The sequence below is a fragment of the Ooceraea biroi genome, chromosome 1, assembly GCF_003672135.1.
Source record: "Ooceraea biroi isolate clonal line C1 chromosome 1, Obir_v5.4, whole genome shotgun sequence".
NCBI classification, from domain to species: domain Eukaryota; kingdom Metazoa; phylum Arthropoda; class Insecta; order Hymenoptera; family Formicidae; genus Ooceraea; species Ooceraea biroi.
The window spans coordinates 13321777-13339017 of record NC_039506.1 but is presented as its reverse complement, the minus strand read 5'-3'; the positions used below and the strand labels follow the sequence as shown (position 1 = coordinate 13339017).

Sequence of the window (17241 nt, the reverse complement as noted above, 5' to 3'; positions counted from 1 at the left end):
TTGTAATTACATTCTCCTTTTAATCAGATCCAGTTACCTCCTCTTACCTTATACCTCCTCTCCTTCTTTATCGAAAAATGCCACAATAAATTAAAAATTTAATTTGTGCAAGAAAAAATAAATTTCTCAGATCAATAGTTCATCTATGTTCGAAGGCGGTTTTACGGCGGTAAAATTATTATTACGCGAAAACTTGATATTATCACTTGAGATGACACGGTGATGACGATTAGGACGAATGGTGCAGCATAATGGTGGGGCCATGCAAAGTTCGTTCATTCGGATGAACGAACAACGCGATGTCATTTACCTTACGATAAAAGCAATTGTGTTAATTCGCAGTTGTACTTGCAAATCAGTTTCGCTGCCAGTCGCAGGTGGATTCGCGGCGCGTTGTGCCGCGGCGTTCACGTTATACAGCCGGTATTGAATTTCCGCGGACGTTGCGTTGCACCAATAGAAATCACCCTGGTAAACACGATAGCACTGGTGAAACTAACAATGCGTCAACCGCGCGCGCCGTTAATCCGACATTTCTAGCTCCCGCTCGTTGTAGACAATGCGAGCACGACGGCGAATCCGTCAGTTAATCGGTCCCGGAATCGTTTTGCGGGACCGCGAGCGTGTCAACCGACCAAACGACGATGGTGTTTTCACCGCGTAAAATTTTTCCCGATACCAGTCGCAGGAATCAGATCAATTGCACAAACTGCAATTATCTCGAACAACCACGCGAGCGGATCGGCTGCGAGCGACCGGAAGACGAGCAACCAGAAGAGGAACCGTGCTCTTGCGCAATTTTCGAAGCAGTCCGGACCAATTACGGTTTCTCGGTCGTTACGAGAGTAACGAGAGCACGTTTCTACCCTCGTTTTATACAATACCGAATGGATTACCGAATGGCTGTTTTTTCGTCCGAAATGTAAAACCGAGGGTAACGCGAGCATCCTCAAATCTCGCTACGGTACCCTATAGTTCATCCTGTGGGGACCGCGGATTAATGAGAGGAACGGGAACGTATATTATTTGCGCTTAAATGATAATCGAAAAAGATGACAGCAGGGCGCGGGATAAAAACTGCCATGAGTCTCAGTCATCTCCGAGGAGGCTCGATAATCAATGGGCTGCACCGGGAATATCGGATCACGCGACGATATCACATCTCTTTGAAGTCAAAGGACACGCGTCAGCGATACTGATTACACGTGAGTCCTCTGCCCGGGCTAACCGTAAATCAGTATCGGCATTTCCATCGAAAACATTCACGCAACGGCGACGTAACAGGTACTTCATGGTGTGCACGTTATAAGTCGCTATTAATTGCAGCAAATTGTAGTATTTATCGTCAAAGATCCGCCATTCCAAAACAGTGACTCGGTGACCAGCTTAACGATGCGTATGTAGGGCCCACCGTCCGCATCATGCTTATGAATTACCTCGCAACCGCTTTTGTTTATTCATTTGCATGCGGACGCCAGTAATAATGCATGATGAAACGATGGTTTCTCTGAGGCTGTCAGCGCAATTACGAAATTCCGTCTCCACCGCCGGTCCCACACGGCAATTTGTCCACGGGACACTCTCCACGAGATTGGAGAACCATGCGGTCACACATTCGACGATATTCTTCCTCCTCCTTTCCAGAACACGTCCGGTATCGCTCGTTACTCGAGACCATTCGTGACGCGCTTTTCCCGTATTGGGTTGAACGCGATTCACGAAGGGTGGCGTGTGCCGGGGTGGCCTGCCTCTCGTGCTCGTTATCGTCCGGTTCGCAAAACGTGCCCCTGCGCCCGCAGGCAGCCGCACGTATACGTATCGAGGTAATCGTAATTATTTCCTTGGACTTTCTCACACGGCAACGCGCGAAACGAATTCGAGCGATGCGTTCGATAGAGCCGTCGCCACCGACGCGACGCCGACGACGTCGCTCTCGATTGAGTCGCGACGTCTGTCACGTTCGTTCATGAGCTCCTAGTCGATGCCGCTCTTGCCGTCCGAACGATCGGTGGAGGCACACACTCGGCCAAGACACGGGAACCTTTGCTCGTATACATTGATTTTCGTGTTCCCCTCGCGTTCCAGCCACAGCGGGGTAGTTAATTCTCGCGAGAGCACCTTCGATTTGCGGAACGAGCGTTGAATAGCCGCGCGGAAATGTAGGTGAACGGAAAGGTACATGTAGGCCTTGATGTTTCAAGGATTGGTATATTAAATAAGAAGTACATTAACTTTCAAAACATGTTTGTTTGATTTTTCAATGTTAGGTACGATGTTGAATAGTTTTGGACATTGCACGGTGTATAGATAATAGAGCTTGACTTCTGGATTGGACCGATGTTTCTTTGTAAAATGGAACCAAGTGATAAGAAACGTGGTTTCAATCCACAGCCAAACCCATGTGCAATTATATTAAATATCAAGAAATTTCTCAGGTCACACAAGAGAGATTAGAAGAATTTCTCTAAACACTCTTTTTTGAGAAGTAGAAAACAATTCCGTAATGACGTATTAAAAATAGAGCAATCTAGTTTTTTAGTTTTGCAGAATGAAACTCAATTCTTTCTAATGCATTCATTTTTTGCAGGCTAAATATAAAGTTTCTGCAAAAAAATTGTCTGCCTTGTAAAGCCTTAAACGGCGCCATTACTTTTAATCAAGATCGCCCCGTCGCTCAGGGAATCTTAAAATTACCGTATTAAAAATAATTAAGTTTTAATTCTCCGCAACGTGTCTCTTGCATTAGATACATAATACAGAATTTTAATTTGCAATATAGAACGCCTCAAGTACGCCAGGCTTCATTCATATCGGCTAAATTAAGTATGCCTAATAAAGGCAAGCGTTGCTGTCGATCTCATTACCATCACTATTACTGTTTAATTTACATCCCGCCGGGACTGGGGATGCCGCGGAGTATTTATTCATTGTCTTTGCCTTGTGTACAGGAAGCGCGTTGGACGTTAGAACTCGCGAAATTACCGGTTCCACGATTGCTCGCTACGTATCTTCACAAAGATGCCGAGCGTTCCTCGCGTACCACTCGCACTCGCGGCATCGCGAGAGCACTTTATGCCGCGACGTGTCGATAAATATTTAAGCCGTCAGTTATCCACCCCGTACAACATTAACGGACCTGTCAGTGCTCGGTCCGATTAAACTTAAGTGCAAATAACGTTTCAATATTTCACGCACGAGGCGCGTTAACAACATTGGCTGCCGCGTTTGCGAAACGTTTATGGAACTCATCTGGGTTCAAAAGTGCCTCATACTCGTCGGGGTGCGGCCGCGATGCTCGTTGCCGGGATGACGACGGCACGAGAGGGCAAGCGGAATGTTTTAAATGAATTCGAGCCAGCCGGCCACCCCCTGCTTTCACCCCGTCGATACTTCGCCTGGTGCACTCGTATCTTGATAATTCAAGCTACTCGAAGACGAGAATAATACCGCGTGTATAATTTGCGCAATTAAATAAACAGTCGACATTTCGGAGTACAAAGCTGTTTAGACAATTTCAATTAATATAATAACTTGTCTTGCAATAAATTTAGATTAATGAAGAGCTGGAATGATTTTTCAGATGCGGCTTTTGATGGAATTGAAAAGTTACGTCTCTTTGAATACCTCGCGACGATTTGATATAAGTTAAAGTTTAACTGGAGCAACATCTTAAAATGTGCAAACAACTTGCGCTCAAATGAAGCTTCTTCTTTTTTTTCGCGCCACTGACGAACATTGTAATTGGAAGCTTTTTGAATCATTACTGATCGTCATAAAATTATTTTTGCGAGGTATATTTTATAATTGAATTTTAAGCATATATTCAAATGTCGAGGTATGTTGTACAAACACCACACGAGCTTTAATGTTTTAATATTCACATGCTCTCCATGGAAAACTGTATTATCATGAGAAATTATGCGTGGCACGATGTTGTAGCAGAGAGATGGAACGCATAAAAACTTTCAACGTCATAAATCATGTTCGAATATTTGAAACATAGGATCGCCGATGGGTTAGTTTGAAACGTAATTTTATCGAATCGCTGCCAACGCGCGCACGACGATATTTCCAGAGAGGTAGATTTTTTTGTTCTTAACATATTTCCCACTACACGCACACGTTCACGTGAATAAAGAGTTATCAATTCGTATATAATAGAGCTGCGTATCGACTCCACTTCCAGGTGCTATCAAATGATATCGAGATTGTATTCTTGCAAGAAAAAGGAAAGTTTAATTAAAGGCAGATTAAATTGTCTCATCCAATCTAAAAGGAATTAACGTTGCTTTCGTAACTCCATGACAAACACCATGGAATTATCTCGGTTTTAATAATTAATTTATACATTTTTTATTTTCTGCTATTAATTTTCAACTGCCTTTTGCAGAAATAATATGCTGGTAGAAATATCTTAATAGATTTAATGCGTTAATATCTCTTCCTTTTATGCTATTTTGTCTGTTTTTTTTATTATTTTCTTGTTTTTTATGTGGTGTTAAACGCAATAACACATTGATTGCTTATAATCCCATTACATTATCGGGAAAGTAGCTCCTCTCGAGGCACGGGTACTCGTGCGAAATGGCCGTGACAAGAAAATATAGGTGTAGGTTTATGTATCCACGAAGTACAAGCTAATCGATAATTATCGATCGCTCCACCAAAGGCGCACAAGGGACACGCTAACAAGAATCCTTCGATACTCGCAAATCACTCTCTCTCTCTCTTTCTGATAAACCTTCGTGCACGTATCCTGCGTTCATTGACAACCGCTGATTAAACAAATGGAAAAAAAATATAATGCTCGGGAAATAACGAAAACGGAACAAGAACGAACGCGCGTCATTCAACGTAAGGCTAATCCATTATATCTACAAATATAATTCTGCAAACAGATCTGTGCATTATCTACAGATGCAAAATGTAACATGTGTTTCACGTCAATCAAACGTTACGTCGGCACATGTTAAACCTACTCAAGCGTGCCAACCACTCGTCGAAATAGAGCTACGATGTTAAGTGCAGATAATTCGTCCGATAACATTGTCATTTCCGGCTTACGCAATAGAGCCATTACAGCATTCTTGAGTAATTCGAAATCCTGATGAAGAAGAGTCAAATGATGAAGAACGGCCAGATGCAGAATCGCTCCACTCGCTCGTCCCTACAATGACCTCGCGTTGATGGAGGATGATGAACGATGATGGACGACTCACGGCGGCGATCATTGTCATCGTATTCCGACGATCAAACCGCCGATCGTAGGTCAGGGCCAACCAGAAGGCGGCAGGAAACGACGCGGCTCTTCCTCGCGAACAATCGCGAGCAACCGCGCGAGATTCCCTTTTCTCTCTGCTGGAAAACCGCTCAGGCTGTCAGCCACGACCTCGATGCCGCCTGGCCGAGCGGAATAAAGCGATCTGGAGTTCGTTTACATCGAGCAGGGGTTTGCTGCGATCGCGTGAGACTGCAAACTCTCGCGGATGGTTTAAAGCTGGGTATCGTGCTCTCGGTGCAGCACGCGTTTGCCAGCACAATGCGACGATGCGATTGTCATCTCGCTTTGACATTGAATGCTACGGATCGCGTACGAGAGCGATAAACATTCGCTGATGACACGGAGAGGAGTTTAATTAAACTCAAATAGGGAAGTAAGATACAATGTCCATGTGTAATGCGAATCGCGCAATGCTGCTTTGATCGACATCGAGTACTTCGCGTAGAGATGATCCTCCGCAATCAGTCGAGGAGGAGAGATACTTGTTGGCCAGTTTAGCCGAAACAAATTCGACTAAAAATAACGCGGAGGTGCGCAGTCGGAAATGCCTTTGAATCATCTCTTCAAAGTGCACACGCAGTTATTTCTCATGTTGCATGCTCGTCGTAAGGACGGACTCGATTACGGCGTCGCTATCGCATTATATAGGTAGCCTATTTATATTTTATGACATGACGTGCAGCCTACGAACAAAATACGATGCGCGACGACACGGGGCGGACTGCAAAGTGCGCTGCGAACTGGAAAACCCAATTGTGAGCAGCGTCGGTTCAACACTGCACTCACTAAACCCGTAAGTGACTACTTACATGCATATTTAATGGTGCCAATTTGGCTCAAGCTGCTTCTTTCAAATAATTTGTCATTATCAAAGAGGTATCGACACTGAATGTATAATAATAGACAATATCGCTGGGACAAGATCGAATCCTCGTTTTCAAGTAAAAAAAAAGGAGAGACCGGAGGACACGCGTTCGAGTCTCGAAATAATGAGCGACATCGAGGATGCCTATCTTCCTCTCGATGATGGAGCATTAAACGGAGAAATTTGGCGTGCTCGCACGATCGACCAATCAGCCCATCTGCCCCCGGGACGTACGGCAACAAGTAACCAAGCAATGATAGCCTCACCTCGCGCGCCCTCCGCCCGGAGGACAGTGACGAAGTAGGCCACCGGAACTCCGAAATTTCAGCCCTTAATAGTGCTCCACGCGGACGCACCAACGCGAGTTCTTGTTTCTGCCATTCTGCTTCCTGTCGCACGATCTATTGGCACCGCCAACTTGGCACCCCGATCGGCGACGCGACCACGACGACGACGATGACGACCGGCGACGGCCGTCGATGATCGCTTCACAACGCTGGCACATCGATGATTGTCCGATCGGTGCGTCGATCGGCGCTCATACAGTTCACAGGAGAAGTTCTTGCAAAGATGTTCTTCTATCCCGACCGCCGGCCACTAGTTCCTCGAGGATTCTCAGAAGACTGCGATGTGTCACACACTCTTGGATCGTTCTCCGGATCGGCGTTAACGCGGGAAATCACCAGGCGATCGATTCGATCGTCCTAGACCGTAATCCACGCGATCGTCCTTGATGATAAGCGACTCCCCGTCAGGCTAAAGGTGCCCGAAATCCAATTCAGCTGGAAACGGAAAAGGGGATGGAAAGGGGAGCCTCGATCCCTATCAGGAGCTTCAAATCACCGGACACTCGATGACCGCAATCGTTTTCGGGATCCACCGGCCATCGTTTCGGTTCTAAATCCGCTCGTCCATGCGCTCACGTGCTCGCTCGCGCGCGTCACACGATCGTTGCGGATCGCACGGATCTTGTAAATCTTGTAAATCTTTCAACCAATCGATCCTCGGAACAACGCGGATCCTGTCGATCGGCGAGTCCGCGTCGCGAATCCGGCCGTTCCGGCGCTTCCGGTTGCGCGCCGTTACTTCCTGTCCGCGCGTCGTTCTCGACCACGCTCCTTCAAGAAGGAGAATCGCCCGACGAACACGCGACGAGGATTCAAGTGAGCGCCGCGAGCGTCACGACGCCGTCCACCGTGGACAACCCCGTTCCAGTGCGCGCGTGCGCAGCAGCGCTCGGCACCCTTCAACGTGCCCGTACAGAGGGATGAATCGTCACATCCCTCTCGCGGAGTCATTATCAATTCACCTACTTTCCTTCGTAATCATCAACGACGAGTCGCCGTTCTATCGAGTCGCGCTCGAGATCGCGAGAGGAACTTGAACTCTTTCTGTTCTTGAACCTTGAACCTGTGTTGGATAATTCGGATGAATTTAATCTTCTCGCGCGAGTGAATAAGAAAGCGCCTGCATATATGCTGTAATTATCGCGGATTTTGTCATAGAAAAGCAATATCGAAATCACAGAAATGCAATTCTTCAAGTTCCTACAAAGTTTGATATTTTATTTGATATTGCGTCCGAAATTTCAGATACTTTTCAGGACGCGCGTTCCGCGTAATATTAGTACTACCTTCCCCATTTTATTCGGGATTATCCATTATGCCAACGTTTGATTATCCACTCCGGCTGGATGAGGATTGGAACGTTGCATTGTGCAAACCCGTTTGATATTACGTTGGAAAGTTCAACTGCAGCCCTTCCCTTTCTCTAAAAATACTGTGCGGCATAATCGACCGCAAAAATGTACCACATGAAAGGAATCAATGATACTCACTTTAATGATTAAACTTGCTTGGGAAGCAGCTTAATACCCGCGACATGGCCAAGGTTCGATAGTGAATTATGAAAGAAGATATATTGATTACATTAACTATTCTCCACGACATGTTTCCGTCAATTTTCCGTCTCGAAGTCATACTGCAAGAGAGAGATAACATGTGCGTACATCTTGAAACAATTTCCTATTCGTATATCGGATGATATAACAAAAGTCCAGTTGAAACAGATTGAAAGATCGATCTGAGTTCTCGTTGATCGAGATGGGGCAACTGTGATGTTTCAAATAAAACTTGAGAAATATGGGAAAGATCGCATTTATCCGATAGCGAGCGCGCAATTAATTAATCAGCGGATACTACGTGAATGCAATACGCATCTCCATGAAAAGTTTCTTTGAGGAGCCCAAGATCGCACATTTTTCTTCAGTAATAATATAAACTTCTTCCGCAGCGCCGGCGAAGTTTCCTCGGGCAAGAACATTGTTCATCGCGGCGCGGAATCAGCACGAGGCAACTATTCGCAACAGCCGTTTTCCACAAGTTTCGTTATGGCGCCATTATCAAGTTGTAACGCAAGTTTCTTTATTAAAACGGGTGTAATAACCGCGAATGGTCCTCACATCGAACTTGTATTTCGCCGCAGCTGTGTCTTCCGGAGTCTTCCCTCCTTCCTGAATTATGCGGCGTATCGGCCGCTTGCTAATCCGTTGACACTTCACAGTTTGTCAAAGGCAAGTTTGCGCCCGGAAACTTCTGTTACAGATGAGAACGCCGCTGGTACCAACTTTGTGAATACAGAGCGGAAGAACGAGGAGGTAGGCGAACTGACGATTAGATGAGGTGGTTATCATTGAAGCTACCGTTAAAACAGTAATCAGAATTTAACGCTATAGCCCTGCCGGATTGTCCTGTTGCTCGACCGACATTATTAAGTAAGTACTAATGGGAATTTTAATCGCAACCCTATCATTAAATCGTATCGCGTGATCTCAGAGGACTATCGAGAGCCGGTCGACGAACGGATCTCAGAAAACGTGCGCCACGATGCAGTCCGATGCAGTCGCAGCAACCGTGGCTGACAGCAGCTGCAGCAGCTGGAACACAAAGCAGCCCGTTAGCCTGGTCCTTTCCTTCGCTTTGACATGGATGTGCGACGGACCTTAGCCCAAAATTAACCCCATTATACGAAGTAATGAGCGGAATATCGCGTTGTCATGAACATCAAAAGACTAATAGAGATGAAGCTCGAGCCGGGGAGGAGAGTGCACAGCTGCTGCCAAATTATGCCTTTGTCATACCCGCTTGCTTGCAGAATTCCTGTTGCTTGCATTTCTTGGCATGCACGCGAGTCTTTCCACGTCTACAGAAAGACGTCGACAACCGTCGAGGGTTGCAACCGAGTCGTTCTTGGATGAGGATGATTGCGTGAACGATGACGTCACCAGTAAGAGCGTAAGGGCCTACGAATGTATTCCTGTTCGATCCATCTGAAACGAGAAACCGCTCTACAGTACCTTTCCTACGTCGTTCATGACGTCATTGCACTGTATTCCATACCTTCCGCGCATCGGGGTTAATTTTGGAGTGGCGGTACTCAATCGCGCGATCTTCATCGAGGGTGCCTTCCGTGAGACAGGTGTGCCCGCGGGAGGCACGTCAGGCATGTTTCGTGCACTTTAATGAGCAAAATAGCACGCGCGGGGTAAAGACAACCCTAATGCTATTAATGTCTCGGACGGTTTATTTGCCAATAAAGCGGCTATTTCTATACTTGCGGAAATTCTGGATGTTAGCGTTAAAGCAGCCGGATGCAAGCAGAGTCAGACAAGGGTTGCAGTCACCTGCGTGGCTCTGTTAAATCAGAATTTTTATTCCGATTGGAATATTCATGTATAGGTGTGTAGTACGTTTGTGTGTGAATGTTTAATATATAGTGTATGATACTTGAAATATTTTTTTTTACTTTACAGTGTTACGTTCCTCTGTTGTTGAGCTGAATCGACAAAGACATGGGACACGGATGAATTATGCGTCGCAAGAATTCTCATTATCGTTCGTTAATGGTGTAACAGTGCCAGATCTCGAGCGCCGTCGAATATACACTGGATATTAAGGCTTTTCCGCAATCTCTCGTCTGAATGTGCAATCATGACATCCATAGACTACGCGCCGTTTCCTTTATCGTAGAAATTTCTTGCCAGCATTCAACGGCGGAATGGCTTTGCAGTACAAAATCGTAACGCACTTCATAGGACGCATTAATGGAATCTAGTAAGTAATAGAAATATAGACACACAACAAAATTTTTCGCGAATGTGCGATAACTGTGCAATAGACAATATAACAACATAAATTTCAAGTAATTTAACAAGCTATTTTATCCGATTTGAAATTTATTTATTTATTCTTTTTTTTTCTCTTTTCTGTTGGCGCTGGAATAATTTGTAATTCAGAAACGCCAAATGTGCACCATGTACATTACACTTAAAAAATCACAGAAATGAACTAAAAATTTTTCTACACTGCAAAAAACGATTTTACATGACAACAGACAGAAAGACAAAAAATGGCAAGTTGCAAAGTAGTATAATGCTAATTATCAATGTAATTTGAAGTTTAAATCATTAAGTAGCGCGTTTATCAAAAGATTCGCGTTACAACGTCCTCAGACTCAATGTTCATAACTAATACACAATTTTTGGTAAGCAGTGTTCACTATGAGGGAGGAAAGGCGCCGCCATGAGTGTATACTTGAATGGAACGTAATATCAGAGCGAATTTTCGGTGAGATCCGCCAGTTTGAAAAGGGATAGATAAAAGCCGGGCCCCCCGCGGAATGACGTCGCGACGGAATGAACGGGCCCACCGCGCCGGTGCGACAAAGATGCCAAACGGTGGACGTGTCGATGAAAAGAGAAGCGGAGAAAGCAAGAGGAAACGAGCGGCGGGGACGGGACTCTCATCATCCTCCGCTAATATTTACCCGTGCAGACACAAAGACCACCCTGGTCAACCTAAAGAACGATCCCCCATCCCCCGAGCGCTGATAAAGATATATGGAAGTCGTTCGCGTGCTTAATTCCCGCGTACAATACGTCGACGATATTCTTGTCGCGATTTTCGCGATTACGTTTCGCCAGGATCGACGCCGAAACGGCGATCTCATCATTTTTGAGATTTTACAAGAGCCAATGTCAAAATGCATAAATAGAAAGTAAACGCTCATAAAAGTAGATCGGCTTTTTTTAGTTCCATGTATCTAAATGATGAACGCTTTTGCATCGGAGTTCAAGATCCCCTTAACAGCTCATTAATTATATTACAAAAATTTCTCGTGTAGAAGACGATTGATCTTATGCGTATGAACGATATAAAATTATCTTGATCACCGAAGAGCTTGATTACTTCGCGGAAATTGGATTCCGAAAATGTTCGAAATGAGTATTATTAATTTCATTTGATTTATCATAAAAGTTGTGTCTGAGAAATTGCGGAAATGGGATATTTCGCCGTTAATGAGTTAATTATTGAGTTATTAACTGTTGATACTGCTACGTTTTAGAAGTAAGAGGCAAACGAAGGAATGCGTTGCACGATTGCGAGTTTTTCACTTTGATGAACATCCGCATGGTTGCAAAAATGCGAAACAAAAACAAATATGAACGTAGACCACTACAAGTTAGTAATATATATGTATATATATATATATATATATATATATATATATATATGTAGCCAATCAATCAGCCTTTTGATTCTTTCAACGTTTACCTGTGTTTCATAGATACACGTAAAACTGTGCAACGTAAAACAAATGTCAAATTCGAGTTGCAATACGCAAATTAAATGCTGCATCGCTGGAATTTTTGAGATATTTTGCGCAACCAATACTTCAAAATTCAATTGATCAGCGGCAATACAGCTCTACAGATACCGTGCCTTTCAACAAAGTAAGCTCGATTTTCCGGAAAGCGCACTCGATTCGATGCACAAATGCATCTTCTCAGAAGAAATCGAATATCACCATGTATGGCATTGAGAGCTGTGGTTTTAGGTCAACCTGATTCTCTTTTCGTAACATGTTTGGCAAACATCTTTTCGTGACCGAAAGCATGAACAGCAGCGTACTTTTAATCTATGTAATCATATTTAGATAATATTTCTTCTATGTAATCATAGTAGATAACATTTCTTGGGATAATAAATCAATATATCGGCGTATAAGTATCCCTTTAAATTTCACGGAATCAAATAGGGAAGATAATCGCTGATTTCAAAGAAGGACATAGTTTATCGATCGTTTCCGCTATTAAACATCTTCCTTTAACGATAACGTTGACATTACAATACTTGTACAAAATTATAAATGATTTCATTATAATTCTCTTTCTCCTTAGTGAAAGCAGTCTTTCATTTCCTGTCCACATTGTATTGATTTATAATGTTTAACGTTAATAAGTTATGCCTTTTGGTAATAAACTCACTACACGCCGCAGATGCAATTCGATTAGACGCTGGAAAGCTAAGCACTCAAGAAACCATAATATGATACCGCGTAAACGATACTGCACGCACTCTCAAAGGGTAAATACCATTTTCAATTGAATAATAATGATTAAATGCACATCACACACATCTGCAACTCGAAAAAAAAAACAGGCCTGCGGCCAAACTCGATTGATTGATCTTAATTCATTAGCCAATCTAAGTTTTAAAGCACGACATGTATCAGAATCATATCTTCTAGAAAATCTTCATGAAGAGACACTGGATATAAAAAGATTATTTCTGCAACTAAAGAGTTTAAATGTTTAAACAATCATAGTATGTCGAGGCCTGTATCGCCCGTTATAAATGATGAATCTCGAATTTATAGTAATTTTTCTTTCAGAAATACACGTCGCATGTGCACGTCGCGGATGGAACGACGTCGATACGTTTGGAGAAGAGAGGCTGAGGCTTTCAAACGAGCCTGTAATCGAATTACCGAGCTTCCGTCATCGATGTTATCGGGGCAGGCAAGCGGGCTGGTGTAGGAGGCAGTTTGCGAAGGCCCCCGGCGCAAAACTCGTCTTCGTCGGCCTCACTGAATTAGGCTTCAGTCCCGAGCTAAATGCTCGACTTTTTATTCCACCGCTTCCTTTTCGCCGGAGGAGGACGGCCGCCATCCTACCGTTCCTCTACCTGGCGACCTGCCGGTCTTGATTCGATTTCGCCACGAGCAAGAGCATCCCGGGAAGCTGCTTCGCAAGCGCTCGCCTCGATCGAAAATTGATGCCGATTAATTGGCCGCTTTATGAGATGTTGCGAGCGAAAATTCCGCACGACGCATCGAGTCGAGGATTGTCCGCTCGAAAACGCAATTCGACACGGTAATATGGTAGTGAAAATGCGAGATCGGTGTTTTGGAAATCTGAGGGAAGGGAAGAAAAGCTTTGTGCTTGCGACAAATTTAATCGTAATTATTTGTAGCGTACACGAGGATCGTTTTGCCCGGATTGGATGCTCAGCGTAATGATGAAGTTCATTTTCGCAGAACGGTGATTTAATTTAAACTTCGATTCAGCTACTACGATAAATAGAAACGGTCTTCCCGCGCGCGTCTCACGGATTATTCTTTAATAAATCTAATAACACAAGATATAAGATAAATATAATAATAAGATAAATTTGCGCACCCGAGCGTTAGTTATGATCAACGATGAAGCTGTTGCAGCAGTTGAGCTTCGAAGGAAGTTCTTTTAATAATACAATTTTATTAATATATCAAGAGAACGAAATAGAATCTCTTTTTTCTTTGCTGAAAAAACGGACGTTTGTCATGAAATTTGCAAAATCGCGAAGCACGACGTGATCAAGATGCAGAAGAACCACTTTTGGAAAACGTTTTAAAAGGATCCCCCTTCTCTGCTGCTTTTTACGAGATTACCTGATATTCAGACATGAGTCAGAACGCGCTATCAGTTTTAACATTGTCTCTAACATTGTCATTGTCTAACATTGTCCGGTCCTACAGTATCACAAACACGACATTCCTCAGCATCGACTCATCGTGAGTCTTCATCGATTGCGAGTGAGTATTGGAACGATGCCCATGTCGACCCCCGCGGCGGTCAATTTCAGGGTACCTACTACCGTCACTCCTGAGTTGCTCCTGAAGAGAAGAGGATCATCGAGAGGATGACGATCGAGAGGATGGAGTTCCTGGGGCGAATTCTGTATCAACGATACAGAAACCACATCAAATATTGTTTGAACGCAACACGTATAATACATTCAACATCGCGACCGCAACGTGTCCGAAATTTACGTTTACGATCTCGAGACGAGGCTATTGAGACGGTGACTCATCGTAGAATTGTAGAAAGACTCCGTAATCTGGGCTGCTCGAGACGATAATTTCTGGTCGCAATGGCGATAGGAGCACGCGCGACAAATTCGTAAATGACGGAATCGCGCAACGAGCGCACGCAGCGTTTTATCCGCATGACGAGAACCAAGATAAGCCGGATGAACTTTGAAAGTTTCCGAGGGATCGCTTCTCGGCGGGGTGATGTTTCAGGACTGTCGCGAGCTACCTAGCTAGGAAGTAGCTGCTGGAACTTTAAGCCTGCCATCGAGTATAATGGCGTTCCAGCTTGTTCATTATGCAGGCCAATCACGACTGCAACTTCCTTCAAGTCGTCCGCCGGTGTGTCAGCCTTTCAATTATACATATAGCTCCCCATTTCGCGTAAGGATATACGGCGTACCTGCTACTTGCGGAAGGAGCACTCGAAGTGCTCCGTCGCATTCGCTGTTAAAAGATTCGGTACAGCTTGCTTTTTAAAATGCGTCTCTTCGCACTGAAATACCGAGACGGGAAGATGCCAGAACGACGATTCATCAGTCACATTGGCGGGTACAATTTTTATTGTCGTTTCTTAATCAAACTTAGTCGCGGTGAGCAATATTTGCACGAGCATTTCCTTATCCTCTTTACGCGATTCTCCACTGCAATGTGTGCAAATTTCTTCAGCATCTATCGTTCGATTGATTGTTCTAAATTCACACGCATACGCGTTATAGAAACGTTCATTACCGAAGCAATAGAAATGTTTGCATGAAGATTACGTATCGCGCCGTATTGACAGGCCATAACACTCGTCGCGTTAGTCAAACGCGTTAATTATCAAGATATTTGTCCGAGAATAATATCTCTGTTCTCATCGATGTGCCATATAAAGCGATTATTATCGGCGACGTTTATCCTAAAGAGCCGTTTCTGCTTTAGCGCGAAATGAGCACTCGCATAAGCGCGTAAAGGGCGTTTCATTCGATGAAGTAGATTGCAACCGTATGCAGGTACGACCCGCGTTTAATTAATCAACTCATTAAATAGCGATGGTGTATCAAACGCGCCTGGATGAATTGTTTGCAACTCGTGAATCCTCTGTTACACATCAAAGAGACGGATGCACAACGATGCGTTTCACTGTGCAGGATTAAACGAACCGCGCGTTTAATACGCGTCTCCACAAATTACGCGCATTTTTCTTAGAGGATTCATGACGTCGTGAATTAAATTCGAAATCAGTGGAAAATTTGGAATGTCGCCGCGGCGATCATCACTTTTGTACACGTACACGTATCTATCGTATCTAGCCAGAGAGTTAAATCATAAGCCAAGATAACGTCTCGAGACAGCTTTAAATCTACATGTTGGAGGTTCACACGCAGTTTATTTTGTCTGATGTCAAAACGTTGACTTTTCGTCTGTTTAATCTCGTCACACAGTCTTATCGAGGGACCACAGAAACCCGACCGTTTCTCCATAAATAAGTTATGGGGAACTTATGTGCAGACGCACGATCTCTCAAACTTGACGTCTCACTTAGGCTTCCAATATCAAGGTGTATGGAACGTAGGTAAACCTTAGCGCGTAGCCTAGAGGCAAGGCATGTAGCCTACGGCAATTACATGCAAATCTCAGCAAGTTGCGCCTAAAACCTCAACATTGTCACCAACTAGCAGCCGTTGCAGCCGGGAGAGAGTTCCACGTGAGTGGTACCGGCCAGTAAATCAACGCACGAAACAACAAATCGAAGCAACGTAGATGGATAGAAAAAGAGAATGCAAATGCAATCAAAAGAATATGTAGGATCGAAATAAAAAAATTTATTGGAAATTCGTATATATACAATGAGCAGAAATAATTTTCTTTGAATTAATCTTTTATAATCCGAACGATATCATTTGAGACAGAGATAATTATTTGATATTGATAAATGCGTATCTCTCTCTCTCTCTCTCTCTCTCTGTATATTTCATAAATCGGTATCGGTGTATGGGAATCGGGTCAATACTGGAATTTAATATCGTTTGGAATTATGAGAGAAATCACAGGATTGCTTTCCGCGCATGCAGATAAACGCATAAGTATATCCGATGTCGTGTTTTCGCTGATATTGTTATCGCCCAACGTGTGACAGGCAAATATATTATATTATTTGATCTCGTCCTAAATCAATTTCGATCGATCGATTCTAATGAAACACTTATCGTACTCGTCATACCGTAACAGTTATTTAACGCTATCGCCTTCATAATGTTGCAGTTTTGTTGTCTGTTGATATCGAGAATATCAATAACTTAGAATCAGCTAAGAAAATCCCAACTATTTCTTGTGAACTGTTTAATCGTAACTGTAAAGGAATTGTTTTGCTTGATATTAAGGTAAGATGTTGTATATTAACATTTTTAATTATAATTTTATTTATTATAATAAAAATAAATATACACAAGTATCGTATTTTGTGTGTAGATAAATGTATAAAGAAGTGAACGTCAATGAAATAAATAAAGTGTCTCCTGCAACAAGAGAATAAAACAAATTGTATTTTTGCAAGATTTTTATTGCAAACGCAACATCGGTAACATACATGCTTACAAAAGTAAGAAGAATACTATTAAATATTGCGCGCTTGAGTTTGATAAATTTTTTTGATATCAGGTGCGTGCGTGACATGGAAAATGCTACTTAATCATTACGAGTATTGATTACTCAAACAATGTTATCAAGAATTATCTGACGAATTATCGTGCACTCGTTTCGTTTTCTCATTTCTTTTTTTACACGAAACTGATGAACGTATTAATGTTTTATTGTCCGACATGCAGTAATTGTTATCTTCGACATTATTTTATACCGCGCGTGTTTGTTCGCGATTTTCTCGCGACACATTTTGTTTGATCGAACTTTGTCGACCTAAGGG

At 43.4% G+C, this 17241-nt stretch overlaps 1 protein-coding gene and 1 long non-coding RNA gene across 2 annotated transcripts in view; one reads left to right on the top strand and one right to left on the bottom strand.

Annotated features, from left to right (window-relative positions):
• Positions 1-7330, bottom strand: part of LOC105284100 (muscarinic acetylcholine receptor gar-2) — a 40664-nt gene extending 33334 nt beyond the window's left edge. The window contains exon 1 of the mRNA XM_011347358.3: positions 6413-7330. The gene's annotated coding sequence lies outside the window, so the exon portion shown is untranslated. The remainder of the gene's footprint in view (positions 1-6412) is intronic.
• Positions 7331-8919: 1589 nt separating this feature from the next.
• Positions 8920-12384, top strand: LOC105284101. Its single transcript, XR_003406159.1, has 3 exons — positions 8920-9883; positions 9958-10258; positions 10697-12384. It is a non-coding gene; the product is annotated as an uncharacterized LOC105284101 (long non-coding RNA).
• The last annotated feature ends 4857 nt before the right edge of the window (positions 12385-17241 follow it).